The following is a 14,483-nucleotide window of genomic DNA, read 5'->3' as shown; positions in this document are numbered from 1 at the left end:
AGAGGCTGAGGTAGGAGGATTGCTGGAGCCTGGAAGGTTGAGGCTTCAATGAGCCATGATTGCACCACTGTACTGCAGTCTGGATGACATCTCAAAACAAATAAACAAAAAACCCGAAACAAACAAACACAAAACCCTGAAGCAAACAAACCAACAAAAAACAGAGCGAGACCCTATATGTTAAAAAACAACAACAACAGGCCGGGTGCAGTGGCTCACGCCTGTAATCCCAGCACTTTGGCAGGCTGAGGCGGGCGGATCACGAGGTCACGAGATCGAGACCATCCTGCCCAACATGGTGAAACTCTCTCGCTACTAAAATGCAAAAAATTAGCCAGGCATACTGGCACACACCTGTAGTCCCAGCTACTTGGGAGGCTGAGGTAGGGGAATTGCTTGAACCTAGGAGGTGGAGGTTGCAGTGAGCCGAGATCTTGCCACTGCACTCCAGTCTGGCGATAGAGCAAGACTCCATCTCAAAACAAACAAACAAACAAACAAAAAACCCAACAACGACGAAAAGATAAAGCCAAGGTCATCCTTGACCACCCTTCGTTATCCAGTCCCAGAGACCTTCTGCTACTGCCACCAGTTTGAAGTGTATCCTTCTTTTCTTTTTCTACACAACGTGTACATACATATAGGAAGTGTTTTGTTTTGTACAGCTCATTTTGCTTCCAGTTTTACAATTATGGTTTAACGTTTTTTACTTCTTTACTTAATTGTGAGGCAATAGTTCAAAATTACAAAACTTCAATAGGGAGTACAGTGAAAAGCAGGTGTCCTTCCCTTCCCAGTTCCCAATTATTGGTTTCCTTCCTGGAGGTAACCAATTCCAGTTCCCTGTGATTCCTTCCAGAGGAATTCTATGCATTTAAAATCTGATGCAGAGTGGGTGTGTTGGCTCATACCTGTAATCCCAGCACTTTGGGAGGCTGAAGCTAGAGCATCACTTGAGCCTAGGAGTTTGAGACCAGCCTAGGCAACATGGTGAAACCTTGTTTTTACAAAAAATACAAAAATTAGCTGGGTGTGGTAGTGTAGCCCTGTGGTCCCAGCTACTCGGGAGGCTCAGGTGGGAGGACTGCTCGAGCCCAGGAGATTGAGGCTGCAGTGAGCCATGATTGCACCACTGCACTCCAGCTTGGGCAACAGAGTGAGATGCTGTCTCAAAAAATTAATAAAAAAATAAAATTATAAAATCCAACATATAATACATGTATTTTTCATAAACATAGAGACACTATTCTGCACCTTGTTTTTTCATCACTTCATACTCTATCTTGCAGACCTTTCCATATCAATATGGAGAGCAGCCTCATTTTATTTCAAACCTGCATAGTATCCCATCAAATAGATGCACTCTATATATCCCATCTCATAAGGAGAAAAAGTTTGTTTCCAATATTTTGTTATTACAATGTGGCAATTGATATTTTTACCCATTATTTTGCATATTTATTTGTAATATAAATATCTATTAGTGGGGATTAGTCAGTTGAGGTTATTTTAAAAGTTTAAAGAGCATTTTAAAAGTTGACTTAGGCCAGGCATGGTGACTCACCTGTAATCCCAGCACTTTGGGAGGCCGAGGCAGGTGGATCACCTGAGGTCAGGAGTTTGTGACCAGCCTAGCCAACATGGCGAAACCCTGTCTCTATTAAAAATACAAAAATTAGGCTGGGCGCGGTGGCTCAAGCCTGTAATCCCAGCACTTTGGGAGGCCGAGACGGGCAGATCACGAGGTCAGGAGATTGAGACCATCCTGGCTAACATGGTGAAACCCCGTCTCTACTTAAAAAAAATACAAAAAAACTAGCCGGGGCAGTGGCAGGCGCCTGTAGTCCCAGCTACTCAGGAGGCTGAGGCAGGAGAATGGTGTAAACCCGGGAGGTGGAGCTTGCAGTGAGCTGAGATCCGGCCACTGCACTCCAGCCTGGGCGACAGAGCAAGACTCTGTCTAAAAAAAACACAAACATTAGCTGGCTGTGGTGGTGCATGCCCATATTCCCAGCTACTCGGGAGGCTGAGGCAGGAGAATCGCTTGAACCCAAGAGTGGAGGTTAAAGTGAGTCGAGATCACGCCACTGCATTCCAGCCTGGGTGACAGAGCAAGACTCCATCTCAAAAAAAAAAAAAAAAAAAAAGACTGATATTACTAAATAGCCTACACGAGGTACCAATTTACACTGCTTTTAGGTTTGCCTGTTTTCTTGATATTATACATTCTGTCTTACAGACTCACAGTAACATGTCTTGGAACTCTACTTATGTCAATATACATAGATCTACCTTATTAAAAAAAAACAAAAACAAAAATGAAAAACATGCTGGGCGCAGTGACTCACACCTGTAATCCCAGCACTTTGGGAGGCCGAGGCAGGCGGATCACCTGAGGTCAGGAGCTTGAGACCAGCCTGGGCAACATGGCGAAACCCTGTCTCTACTAAAAGTACAAAAATTAGCTGAGCTTGGTGGCAGGCGCCTGCAATCCCAGCTACTCAGGAGGCTGAGGCAGGAGAATCGCTTGAACCTGGGAGGCTGAGGTTGCAGTGAGCCGGGATCGCGCCACTGCACTCCAGCCGGGGTGACAAGAGCGAGACTCCATCTCAAAAAAAAAAAAAAAAAAATAGGCCGGGTGTGGTGGCTCATGCATGTAATCCCAACACTTTGGGAGGTCTAGGTTAGAGGATCTCTTGAGCCCAGGAGTTTGAGACCAGCCTGGGCAATATAGTGAGACCTCGTCTCTACAAAAATAAAAATGAAAAATAATTAGCCAAGTGTGGTAGTGTGCACCTGTAGTCCCAGCTACTTGGAATGCTAAGGTGGGAAGATCCCTTGAGCCCAGAAGGTTGAAGCTGCATTGAGCCGTGATGGCACCACTGCAGTCTAGTCTGGGCGACAGAGTGAGACCCTGTCTCAAAAAAAACAAAAACAAAAGCCTCACAGTTTTCCACTGTATGACTTGACTACAGAGAATTTATTTAGTTACTCTTATTGACAGACATTTGGGCGGTTTTCAATTGTTTGCTGCCACAAATAATGCTACAGTGACTATCCTTGGCTATATAGAATAGTTTCAGAGAAGTGAATTGCAAGATTGATAGGTATGTACATTTCAAATTGAACAGATGCTGTCAAATTACTCTCCCAAAATGCTTTACCACTTTAGACTTCCACCCTAAGATGAGCCTTAGGGTGTCATCTGGAACTGGCCCATGTGCTTCCCTCTGAGTCAAAGCTCAAAGTCTCAGTTACCATTGGGTTGTCTAAGCCCTGAGCCCCCCTCTGCAGAATCTGGATGGACAAGCTGAGTGTTGGGAAGGTTGTACATAAATGAGGGGCAAGCTGTCCCCCATTAACCAGGTGGTCACTCAGGTAACACACACCCTCTCTAAAGGAAAGAGGCCACCTTGGGAGAAAGTGAGCTCCCCATCATTAGAAGCATCCAAGTGGAGGTTCAGTATCAACAAATGCACTGAGCATTTACTTTGTGACAGATCTTGGGCCTGGTGTTTTGTCCCAGAGATGAGTCAGCCTTAGTTCCTGGCCTCCCAGAGCTTGACACTCATGGAGAAAATAGACAAGTAAACAGACAGCTGTACTAAATACTGAGTTGGATTTCCTTTTCTGACAATATCGGGAAGTTCCTGCTACACAACCTAAGGAGATGCTGGAAATAAAAACAACGAACATCCTTTAACATGCACAATTGAATCTGCAATAGCTTGGGTTTTTAAACAAACATTTGGGGCATTGAAGTTTTGGGCTTACATGAAATTAGAGGTTGCAGCTGAGACCCTTGATAAATCTAGGACCCTCGAAGGGCTACACCCATGGTGAAAGAACAAACTAGGGGAAAAACAAACACCTACTACCGAAGGGAGACAAAAAGGATGCGTCCATCTTGACCTGGTCTTTGGGCAGGAGGGAAAAACGATCTCCTGAGAATTTGAAACCACATGCCTACCCTCCATGAGTCTGGCGTTCACATTTGCATCACCTGCATGGCTGGGAATCTCAAAGCTGAGAAATTAATATAAAAAGAGACCCACTCTGAAATGATCTCTCAGATGCCTGGAAGAAATACATGTAAATCGTCTCTGGAGTGGCCACTTCTGCCTTGCCCCCCACAACCCCATTGCAGGCTACACAGGATTCCTATATATAAACTAATTGATTGGAAGTCAACTGTACTGTTTAATACTAAAAGAACATGATCTTCATCAATAGGCAGAAACGTACAGGCATAGCCATACTACATCTACAAAATGTCAGTATCAAGCAGCAGCTTCAAATCCAAAACAGTGATTAGATATAAAGTGAAATTGTAGTTGGCATAGAAGGCAGCAGGGAAGTTGAGCCAATGATGATGTGAAGTCTATGAAACCCTGTGGCTATAAAGAATGTTGAGCTGTACACTCTGTCGGAAATAGTAAAGATTGTCGCAAAGTATTCTGAGGCCCGTAGGAGTGTGAAGTAAATGACTAAGCCAACTGTAATAGATAATGCTTGGAGTATATGCTTGCTTTTCATTTTATTTCTTTTCTTTTGAGACAGAGTCTCGCTCTGTCGCCCAGGCTGGAGTGCAGTGGTGCGATCTCAGCTCACTGCAACCTCTGCCTCCTGGGTTCAAGTGATTCTCATGCCTCAGCCTCCCTAGTAGCTAGGATTGCAAGCTGCCACCAGGCCCAGCTAATTTTTGTATTTTCAGTAGAGACAGGGCTTCACCATGCTTGCTGCCACAAATAATGCTACAGTGACTAATCTTGGATATACAGAATAGTTTCAGAGAAGTGAATTGCAAGATTGATAGGTGTGTACATTTCAAATTGAACAGATGCTGTCAAATTACTCTCCCAAAATGCTTTACCACTTTAGACTTCCACCCTAAGATGAGCCTTAGGGTGTTATCTGGAACTGGCTCGTGTGCTTCCTCTGAGTCAAAGCTCAAAGTCTCAGTTACCATTGGGATGTCTAAGCCCTGAGCCTGATCTTGGTCTCCTGACCTCAAGTGATCCACCCGCCTTGGCCTCCCAAAGTGCTGGGATTACAGGCGTGAGCCACCGTGCCCAGCCAAGTATATGCTTTCAATTACCTTCTAACAGGGTGTGGTGAGCTCAGGTTATTGAAGACCCCTGAAGCCAATAAAGCGGACGTGCTAAGCAGGTGTCCTTGTAAGGGGCTAAGAGGATGAATACCTGTTGGGGGCCAGCAGCCTCCTAGCTCTGGGGTGGATCGATACTTTCCAAACATTAGCTTATAATCTAAATTTATAAAATATACAAGAAAACAATTCACCATGAGGAAGTTTCAGTAGACACAATGAAGAGAAAAACCAGACTCCCACCAACTTCAGATAACAGAAGTATCAGATAGCCATCATGAAGTGCAGGTAGACGCAGCTACTAAGTGCTTTGGGAGCATAAAGAAACAGCTGAATACGGCCGGGCGCGGTGGCTCACGCCTGTAATCCCAGCATTTTGGGAGGTCGAGGCGGGCGGATCACGAGGTCGGGAGATCGAGATCATCCTGGCTAACACGGTGAAACCCCGTTCTCTACTAAAAATACAAAAAAAACCAAAAAACAAAAAAACTAGCCGGGCGTGGTGGCGGGCGCCTGCAGGCCCAGCTACTCCGAGGCTGAGGCAGGAGAATGGCGTGGACCGGAAAGGCGGAGCTTGCAGTGAGCCGAGATCGCGCCACTGCACTCCAGCCTGGGCGACAAAGCGAGACTCCGTCTCAAAAAAAAAAAAAAAAAAGAAATAACTGATTACCTGATGGAATAAAAGTCTCCATAGAGGCCGGGCGCAGTGGCTCACACCTGTAATCCCAGTACTTTGGGAAGCCGAGGCGGGCGCATCACCTGAGGTCAGGACCAGCCTAACCAACATGGAGAAGCCCTGTCTCTAATAAAAATACAAAATTAGCAGGGCATGGTGGCGCATACCTGTAATCCCAGGTACTCAGGAGGCTGAGGCAGGAGAATCGCTTGAACCTGGAGACGGAGATTGCGGTGAGCCAAGATCGTGCCATTGCACTCCAGCCTGGGCAACAAGAACAAAACTCCGTCTCAAATAAAAATTAAAAAAAAAAAAAAAAAGAAAAGTATCCATAGAGAAAGAAACTTTTTTTTTTTTTTTTTTTTTTTTTTTTTTTTGAGACGGAGTCTCGCTCTGTCACCCAGGCTGGAGTGCAGCGGCCGGATCTCAGCTCACTGCAAGCTCCGCCTCCCAGGTTTACGCCATTCTCCTGCCTCAGCCTCCCGAGTAGCTGGGACTACAGGCGCCCGCCACCTCGCCCAGCTAGTTTTTTGTATTTTTTAGTAGAGACGGGGTTTCACCGTGTTAGCCAGGATGGTCTCGATCTCCTGACCTCGTGATCCGCCCGTCTCGGCCTCCCAAAGTGGAGAAAGAAACTTTAAGAATGGGTCTTTTGGCGGGGCGCCGTGGCTCACGCCTTTAATCCCAGAACTTTGGGAGGCCAAGGCAGGCAGATCACCTGAGATCAGGAGTTCAAGACTAGCCTGGCCAACATGTGAAATCCCATCTCTACTAAAAATACAAAAATTAGCCGGGTGTGGTGCTGCACACCTGTAGTCCCAGTTACTCGGGAGGCTGAGGTGGAAGAATCACTAGAGCCCAGGAGGCGGAGGTTGCAGTGGGCCAAGATTGCCCCACTGTACTCCAGTCTGGGCGACAGAGTGAGATTGCCTCTAAAGAGAGAGAGAGGAAAAAAAAGGGGTCTTTTGTAAAATAATACATGATATCTATATACATATAATTTTAAAATGGGTCTTGAGGCCAGGTGTGGTGGCTCATACCTATAATCCCAGCTCTTTGGGAGGCCAAGGCAGAAGGATTGCTTGAGGACAGGAGTTCTAGACCAACCTGGTCAAAATAGCAAGAGCTATTTCATGTCTATATCATTTCATCTCTATATCATGTAAAATAATGAATTGAATTTTTTAAAAAAAGGAATGGGTCTTGCCAGCCTGGCCAACATGGTGAAACCCCATTGCTACTAAAAATACAAAAATTAGCCAGGTGTGGTGGCACACACTTGTAATCCCAGCTACTCGGAGGCTGAGGCAGGAGAATCGCTTGAACCCAGGAGGCGGAGGAGGTTGCAGTGAGCCGAGATCACGCCACTGCACTCCAGCCTAGGTGACAAGAGTGAAACTCCGTCTCAAAAAAAAAAAAAAAAAAAAAAAGGAATGGGTGTTGAAGAATAAGTAGAACTTTGCCAGTTGAGGATAAGTGCTGCTGGGGTGGAGGGTGGGGTGTAAAAACTAGAATGTACCAAGGGAATCATCACTGATCATTTATTTTCTCAGATGCAAATGGACAGCACAGCGGAGGATGAGGCAAGAGAATTAGGCAGGTCAGATGATGCTTGGCCTTGCAGGCAGGCCAGCTTAAGAATTTTGATTCTTTGAGCCTGGGAGGTCAAGGGTGCAGTGAGCTCTGATCGTGCCACTGCACGCCACCCTGGGCGACAGAGCAAGACTGTCTCAAAAACAGAAAACAAACAAACACACACATTTTGGTCCCAGGCTGGAGTGCAGTGGCACTATTACAGCTCACTGCAACTTCCACCTCTCAGACTCCAGCCATCCTCCTGCCTCAGCCTCCCAGGAAGCTGGGACTACAGGTGTGCACCACCACACTCGGCTAATTTTTGTATTTTTCGTAAAGAGAGGGTTTTGCCATGTTGCCCTGGATGGCCTCCAACTGCTGGACTCAAGTGATCCTCCTGCCTTGGGCTCCCAAAGTGCTGGGATTACAGGCTTGAGCCACTGCACCCGGCAGAATTATGATTCTTAAATTAAGTGCAATGGAAAGCCAGTGAAGAGTTTTAAGAAAGGAATTAGAGCCGGGCGCGGTGGCTCACGCCTGTAATCCCAGCACTTTGGGAGGCCGAGGCGGGCGGATCACAAGGTCAGGAGATCGAGACCACAGTGAAACCCCGTCTCCACTAAAAATACAAAAAATTAGCCCAGCGCGGTGGCGGGTACCTGTAGTCCCAGCTACTTGGGAGGCCGAGGCAGGAGAATGGCAGGAACCCGGGAGGCGGAGCTTGCAGTGAGCCGAGATCGCGCCACTGCACTCCAGCCAGGGGACAGAGCGAGACTCCGTCTCAAAAAAAAAAAAAAAAAAAAAAAAGAGGGGAATTAGAGATATTCATTCATTCATCATTCATTCATTCATTCGTGCATTCATTCATTCATTCAGCAAATCTTTTTTTTTTTTTGAAACGGAGTCTCACTGTCGCCAGGCTGGAGTGCAGTGGCACAATCTCAGCCCACTGCAACCTCCACCTCCTGGATTCAAGCAATTCTCCTGCCTCAGCCTCCCAGTAGCTGGGACTACAGGCACATGCCACCACACCCAGATAATTTTTGTATTTTTAGTAGAGATGGGGTTTCACCATGTTGGCCAGGATGGTCTCCATCTCTTGACCTTATGATCCGCCCATCTCAGCCTCCCAAAGTGCTGGGATTACAGGGGTGAGCCATTGTACCCAGCCATCTTTGAGTTTCTAATGGATGTCAGGGAAAGGGTGAATGGATACCACGAAGCAACAAGCAAAGTCCACTACACCTATCTCCTTTCTCAGAGCAGGGAAATCTGTGTATATTTGGGGGAAGGGGATAAGAGGCCTGGATGCACAGTTGTAGGGAGTGTGGCTCCTGGGGAGTGAGAGGGATTCAGAGAAAGAAAGTTGGAGGTGCAAGAGCCTATCTACAACTTTCCAGTTTTAGGCCAAGTTTACATCTTGGTCTTGTTGCTACAGGATAGCTTTCACAATCATGGGTATTTGTGACTAGGGGACAGGAAGGAAGGGTTTCAGAAATCTGTCCTCAGGGCATTATGTAAATCCAAATCCTTCTTTTGGGCCCTTACAATACTTGGGTCTCAGATTGAGGAGCTGGTATATAGGTCTCCCAGTGGGCCTCGTGGGAGACCCCAGCGCAGGACCAGGAGGCCGTTAGTATAGAAGGCCGATAGTGAGAACCCTGGTTTCTGGGCCAAGTGCCACTATTGACTTGCTGTGTGATCCTGGGCCTGGCACTGCTCCTCTGGGCTTTATTTTTCCCAATCTGTACAATGAACTGGATCAGGCGCTTTCTACTTTTGCGATCTTAAAGAAGCCTTTAAAGACCTTTTTGTACATGCTACTGATTTCCACACTCACCCACGTGGTTGTTACTGTTTGTTTTTAAATTTTTATATAGTTTATTATCTTCTGGTAAAAAATCCGCAGTCACACAGATCAGGCCTTTGCTGTGTCTTTTTTTTTTTTTTTTTTTCTGAGACAGGGTCTCACTCTGTCACCCAGGCCGGTGTACAGTGTGGCACGATCATGGCTCACTGCAGCCTCGACCCTCCAGGCTCACGTGATCCTCCCACCTCCCACTTAAGCCTCCCAAGTAGCTGGGACCACAGGTGTGCACCATCACACCTGGCTAATTTTTTTTTTTTTTTTTTTTGTAGAGACGTGGTCTTGACATGTTGGCCAGGCTGGTCTCAAACTCCTGGGCTGAAGCAATCCTCCTGCCTCTGCCTCCAGAAATGCTGGGATTACAGACATGAACCACCATGCCCAGCCTTAGAGGCATATTTTCTTTTCTTTCTTTCTTTTTCTTTTTTTTCTTTTGAGACAGTTTCGCTCTTTTTGCCCATGCTGGAGTGCAGTGGCACGATTTTTGCTCACTGCAACCTCCACCTTCCAATTTCAAGTGATTCTCCTGACTCAGCCTCCCGAGTAGCTGGGATTGCAGGTGCTCGCCACCATGTCCGGCTAATTTTTCTATTTTTAGTACAGACGGGGTTTCACCATGTTGGCCAGGTTGGTCTCGAACTCCTGATCTCAAGTGATCCACCCACCTGGGCCTCCCAAAGTGCTGGGATTACAGGCGTGAGCCACCATGCCTGGCCAGAGGCATATTTTTAAACTTGAAATGATGATTATGTTCCAACTCAACTTGAAACTCTTCCGTGCACTTCCCATTTCTCTTAGAATAAAAATCCAACTTAGTACCATGGTCCTTCAAGGCCATCTGGCCCTTGCCTGCTTCTCCAGTCTCACCTCTTGCTCATATCACTCCGACTACATTGGCCTCCCTCATTGCAAGCTGTTTGTAACCTCCTTCCCGTCCTTCCGGTACATACCACTTCCAACTCTTTACATCAATGGTTCCTTCCCATCCTTTGGGCGTCAGCTGAAATATCACATCTTCAGACAGGCTTTTCTCGACCATCCAATCTACAGTAGGTCCTCCATTATTCATTATCATTCTTCCTGGTATTCTGCCCTCACAATCCCTAATTATTTTGTTTGCTTACTTCTATTTTGTATGACTCCCTGCTAGACTATAAACTACAGTACAGTGGGGGCTGGGTCTATCTTACTCATCACTATTATTATTAGCGGGTTCACAAACCTAGATGGTAAAGCCTACTACACACCTAAGCTATATGGTATAGTCTATTGCTTGCAGGCCACAAACCTGTACAGCATGTTACTTTACTGGATACTACAGGCAAATGTAACACAGTGGTAAGTATTTGTGTATCTAAACATATGGAAACACAGAAAAGGTAATGCATTAAGCCATGTTATGATGGCTACAACATCACTAGGCAAGAGGAATTTTTCAACTCCACTATAATCTTAGGGGACCACTGTGGTAGATGCAGTCCATTGTTGACCAAAACATCTTTATGCAGCACAGGACTGTACCCTTTTGCCTTCCTCGAACTGACTTCACCCAATTGCCTTTAGGGTGTGCTGTCCTCAGGCAAATATGGTAAATTCATCATCTGATTTCTCACAGATTTTTCTGGCTGATTAAGATTAGGCACAAGACCTAATCTTAATCAATCTCGTGCTTTTTCCAAGAATGCTGATTCTTGAATGGAAAGATGCAAGGTCATTAAAAACTGATTGCAATTCACTTATTCCAGTGGTTACTTAGTATCTTAGTGCTTCAATTTCTTCCTCTCTAGGTAACCCACATAACACATGGAATCTCTGGTGTCTCAGGAAAAACAAAACAAAACAAACAAAACAAACAACAACACTAAGCTTGCTCCTTTATTATTTCCTTCCTTTCTATTCCCTACCCTTCCTGCTCAGCTACAACAACAAAGCAACCCAATCCAACTCAACCCAACCCAACCCAACCCAATCCAACTCAACCCAACTCAACCCAACCCAATCCAACCCAACCCAACCCAACCCAACCCAACCCAAATTCTTCTCATTTTCTCAGGCAGAGCAGCTTAACCACAGTATCTAGAACTAACAGACAGATCATGGTTCTGCCATTTACTAGCCATGTGACCTTAGGCAAATTAAACCTCTTTCTGCCTCTGTTTCCTCATTGGTGATGGAGAAATAATAGCACTTGTAACGGTACATGTACTAAATGAGATAATATATGTAAAGCACTTAAAATAGTACTTAGCACCTAGTAAGCACTCAATATTTGCTAGCTAACATTATTATATTAATCTTTTTGTTGTAAAAGCTACTGGATACCTATGCCTTCAGGGTTATTATTATTATTTTTTCTTTTTTTTTTTTTTTGAGACGGAGTCTCACGCCATTCTCCTGCCTCAGCCTCCCGAGTAGCTGGGACTATAGGCGCCCGCCACCTCGCCCGGCTAGTTTTTTGTATTTTTTAGTAGAGACGGGGTTTCACCGTGTTAGCCAGGATGGTCTCGATCTCCTGACCTCGTGATCTGCCCGTCTCGGCCTCCCAAAGTGCTGGGATTACAGGCATGAGCCACCGCGCCCGGCCTATTATTTTTTTCAAGGTATGGCTTCTGAATCACAAACATTAGAATTACCTGGAGAGGGCCGGGCGCAGTGGCTCACACCTATAATCCCAGCTACTAGGGAGGCTGAGGTAGGAGAATCACTTGAACCTGGGAGGCGGAGGTTGAGGTGAGCCGAGATCGTGCCATTGTACTCCAGCCTGGGCAACAAGAGAGAAACTCCGTCTCAGAAAAAAAAAAAAAAAAAAGAATTACCTGGAGAGATTAAGAATGTAGATTCCTGGGCTCGGCTCCACACCAGGCCTAGCCTCTAGGTCAGAACTAGAAAATTTACACTTCAAAAATCTAGGCTGGTCATGCCAGTAATCTCAGCACTTTAGGAGACTGAGGCAGGAGGATCACTTGAGCCCAGGCATTCAAGACCAGCCTGGGCAACATAGCAAGATCCCATCTCTATAAAAAATAAAAGTAAATAAAATAAAAAATACATCTCCCAAGTGATTCTGATGCTTACTAATTTTTTTTTTTTTTTTTTTTTTTTGAGACGAGGTTTTGCTCCTGTTGCCCAGACTGCAGTGCAAATAGTGCGATCTCAGCTCACCACAACCTCCACCTCCTGGGTTGAAGCGATTCTCCTGCCTCAGCCTCCCAAGTAACTGGGATCACAGGCATGCGCCACCACACCTAGCTAATTTTGTATTTTTAGTAGAGACGGCGTTTCTCCATGTTGGTCAGGCTGTTGTTCTTGAACTCCCGACCTCAGGTGATCCGCCCCCCTCGGCCTCCCAAAGTGCTGGGATTACAAGTGTGAGCCACTGTGCCCAGTGCTTACTAATTTTTTTTAAGATACCAAGATATAAGTTGGATGCAGTGGCACACACCCATAGTCCCAGCTACTTGAGAGGCTCAGATGGGAGGATCACTTGAGGCCAAGAATTTGAGGCTGTAGTGCATTACAAATGCCCCTGTGAATAGCCAGTGCACTCTAGCCTGGGCAACACAGTGAGACCTGGTCCCTAAAAAATAAAAAATATTGAGATACAGTACACATAGCATAAAATTCACTCATTTAAAGTACGTTTTTTATATATATGTATACAGTTCAGTGGGTTTTTAGTATATTCAGAGTAGTAAAACCATCATCACAATCTATTTACTTTTTTACTTTTTTTTTTTTGAGATGGAGTCTCACTCTTGTTGCCCAGGCTGGAGTGCAGTGGCATGATCTTGGCTCACTGCAAACTCCACCTCCCGGGTTCAAGTGATTCTCCTGCCTCAGCCTCCTGAATAGCTGGGATTACAGGCACCTGCCACTACGCCCAGCTAATACTGTATTTTTAGTAGAGACAGGGTTTCACCATGCTGGCCAGGATGGTCTCGATCCCCGACCTCGTGATCCACCACTTTGGGATTACAAGTGTGAACCACCGCACCCAGCTAATTGTTGTATTTTTAATAGAGACAGGGTTTCACCATGTTGGCCAGGCTGGTCTGGAACTTCTGACCTCCAGTGTTAACGCCCATCTTGGCCTCCCAAAGTGCTGGGATTACAGGTGTGAGCCACCACAAGTGGCTTTTTTTTTTTTTTTTCTCTTAGATGGAGTCTCACTCTGTCACCCAGGCTGGAGTGCAGAGGCTCGATCCCAGCTTACTGCAGCCTCCTCCTCCTGGGTTCAATACATTCTCTTGCTTCAGCTTCACAGGTGGCTGGGAGTACAGGTGTGTGCCACCACACCTGGCTAATTTTTTTTTTTTTTTTTTAGTAGAGATGGGGTTTCACCATCTTTGCCAGGCTGGTCTTGAACTCGTGACCTCAAGTGATCTGCCCACCTCAGCCTTCCAAAGTGCTAGGATTACAGGCGTGAGCCACTGCACCCAGTATCACAAGATAATTTTAGAACATTTTCATCTCCCCTGAAAGAAACTCTGTACTTATTTATTTATTTATCTGTGACAGAGTTTCACTTTTGCTGCCCAGGCCGGAGTGCAATGGTGCAATCTTGGCTCACTGCAACCTCCGCCTCCTGGGTTCAAGCGATTCTCCTGCCTCAGCCTCCCAAGTAGCTGGGACTACAGGCATGCACCACCACGGCTGGCTAATTTTTTGTATTTTAGTAGAGACGGTGTTTCAGCATGTTGGTCAGGCTGGTCTCGCACTCCTGACCTCAGGTGATCCACCTGCCTCGGCCTCCCAAAGTGCTGGGATTACAGGCGTGAGCCACTGCACCCAGCCGAAACTCCATACCTATTGGCAGTCATTTCCCATTCCCTACTCCCCCAGTCACCACCCCCAGCCCTAGGCAAGCACTAATCTACTTTCTGCCTCTATAAATTTGACTCTTCTGGACATTTCTTTTTTTTTTTTTTTTTTTTTTGAGACAGAGTCTCATGCTGTTGCCCAGGCTGGAGTGCAGTGGCACGATCTCGGCTCACTGCAAGCTCTGCCTCCCGGGTTCCCGCCATTCTCCTGCCTCAGCCTCCTGAGTAGCTGGGACTACAGGCGCCCGCCACCGCGCCCGGCTAATTTTTTGTATTTTTAGTAGAGACGGGGTTTCACTGTGGTCTCGATCTCCTGACCTTGTGATCCGCCCGCCTCGGCCTCCCAAAGTGCTGGGATTACAGGCTTGAGCCACCGCGCCCAGCCTGACATTTCTTTTTAAATATTTTTTGAGGAAGAGTCTCACTGTCACCCAGGTT

The sequence above is a fragment of the Macaca mulatta genome, chromosome 10, assembly GCF_049350105.2.
Source record: "Macaca mulatta isolate MMU2019108-1 chromosome 10, T2T-MMU8v2.0, whole genome shotgun sequence".
NCBI lineage: Eukaryota > Metazoa > Chordata > Mammalia > Primates > Cercopithecidae > Macaca > Macaca mulatta.
This window is presented reverse-complemented; position numbering follows the sequence as displayed.